Source organism: Chrysochloris asiatica, unplaced genomic scaffold, assembly GCF_000296735.1.
Source record: "Chrysochloris asiatica unplaced genomic scaffold, ChrAsi1.0 scaffold00033, whole genome shotgun sequence".
Lineage (NCBI taxonomy): Eukaryota > Metazoa > Chordata > Mammalia > Afrosoricida > Chrysochloridae > Chrysochloris > Chrysochloris asiatica.
The window spans coordinates 25023268-25025599 of record NW_006408551.1 but is presented as its reverse complement, the minus strand read 5'-3'; the positions used below and the strand labels follow the sequence as shown (position 1 = coordinate 25025599).

The window sequence follows — 2332 nt, the reverse complement described above, 5'->3', positions numbered from 1 at the left end:
AATTGAGTGGTTTACAAAGCATATCAGTTTTCTATTTAACAATCCATAAACACTGTTTCATGCCATTCATTGCAATTTCCACAATGTAACAGCACTTACCCCAGTGTCTCCTTTTCCTGTGCTAGCCCTTCTGAACTCTGTTCTTGTATATAAATAAATGCTGCCCTTTGATCTCAGATGGTTGATTCATGTTTTAAAGTACATGTTATTGCCTCCTTTCGCAGACCTGTCAAAAATTTTATTTTTATCACTGAAATAATTTACCAATATTCTGCTCCCGTAAAGATGTACAGCCTCGGAAACCCTGTACAGGGTCGCTATGAGTTGGAACCGACTCCACGGCACATAACAACAACAATATAGGAATCAGAAGTCCTGGTGTGGTGCTGCAAGGTTGGCAGTGCAAAACCATCAGCCGCTCTTCAGAAACCCTATGCAGGGTCACTGTGAGTTGGAACTAACTCGATGGAACTTAATAACATAGGACTTAAGAAAACATATTAAAAAGATTCTTGTCTCTTTAGTGACTGTTTCAGAACTGTAAAAATGTATGGCAGAGGATGAACAGATATGGGGACCACAGTCCAAAGATATGAACTGCTGAATCTGTCTGTGAACTTGATACTTTCTGAAATCACTATTTTCTTTGAAGTAACTAAATTGAACATAAAATCTACAAAGTAGTAGTAAGTAGGTAATCCTCAAAACAGACCATTATGTTAGTCATATGAGATTGATGAATACCTGCTCCAACAGAAAAGTATGTAATAGATCAGAAAGATACTGATATGAGCATAAAATAATTAAACTGAAAGGACAGAAGGCACATTCTAAAGAGTCAATCCAATAAAAGAGAGGGAATGAAGACATACTACTAATAAAGTAAAATTCCCTAAAAACTCTTTTATCTTTCTAAACTCTTAGGTTTAGAAAACAATTTTTAGAAACAAATGTACACATGTAAGTCAACCTATGCAAAAACAGAGTACTTTGTTAACAGTTTAAAGGGCCTTTTATCAGCTTGAGAAACAATACAGAAATAAGAAAAAATAAAATTTTCTTCCTAGTTTTTCCTTTTCCCCCCTGAAACTAAAAGAAAACCACATAACATTAATGTGGTACAGAGTTCACTGTAGAGTCTGTGCTATTTTCTTTATCTTGCTTTTCTTCTTCATGGGCTGAATCTAGTTCATTTCTGCTATGATCCTCGTCACTGCAATCACTGTCCAATCCACCTTCAAAACTGGCAGATTTCCTGTCATGCAAAGAACTTTCACAGGCTTTTTCTGTGGGAATAGCTGCTTTACGCTGGTGTAAAATAGTAAAAAAAATGCCTCTTGCCAGTCTCTTGTTTCCAGGTATTCCAGAATAATCTCAGACACATGATTAACTGCCAGAACTTTTGGACTATTCATCTTCACAAAATTTCCAAGGGGGAGCTGTGCATGTTCAATTCCATAATCTGATGCTTGTTTATATGTGAGTCCCTTGTTATGATTGTGATCTACTAATCCTCCAATCACATAAACCTTTGAGTCATCTAATTTCTTTAGTACATTGGGAGACTCTGATGTACGATAAATCAGGTCTTCTTTCTTTATGAGTTCACTAAAGTACTCTGGCTTGATGTGGATACCCTTTCCAATTCACCCATCCTTTGTCATTTTCATCCGTGTTTTTTTTTTTCAGCTGGCCTCCCTGGCTGGTCAAGTAAAACTGCACAGGATGCAAGGCTCCTCGGTTTTCTGCATAACATCGCTGAATCTGCTTTTGAAGTTTCTTAACGTCCTTTAATACCATCAAGTTGTCAAAACTACAGTCCATAATCAGGCGGAGTATGCTATGAACAACATCTCTTCTAATACGTTTTCTGTCGTTTCCATTAGAGTTTGATTCCAGTTGACACTGTTGCTCTTCTTTCTCTTGCGTTTTTCTTTTTGCTTGTTTGCGAACTCTCATTCTTCCCATTGTTTTTGTTTTATTAGCTTCTTCATCTGTAGTTTAGATATGGGTTCGAACCTTTCACTGGGCCTTAGCTTCTGACTCATTTAAGTTTTGCTTCCTTTCACCATTAGAAGTCTCAATAAAAGCTGGCAACATTTCAGATGACATAATTTGGTGCTTCCTTTAAAAACCGCTCCTGCACAAGTCCACAGCAGAGTGGGCTTTGTTCAGTTGCCAAGATCCTGAACAAAACAAGTGAAAGAAGGAAAATGGAAGCCTGGAGAGAGATGGGGGGCAGGGAGGGGAAGGGAGGGGAGTGGAGTGGCAGGAAAACGACAAAAATAATTTGAAGTTCGCTCCTTCCTATCTCTATAAAGAAAAACAAGGT

The 2332-nt window shown here is 37.8% G+C and overlaps 1 pseudogene; it reads right to left on the bottom strand.

The window, feature by feature from the left end:
• Positions 1–1110: 1110 nt before the first annotated feature.
• On the bottom strand, positions 1111–2112 carry LOC102842824 (annotated as a pseudogene).
• Between the last annotated feature and the right edge of the window lie 220 nt (positions 2113–2332).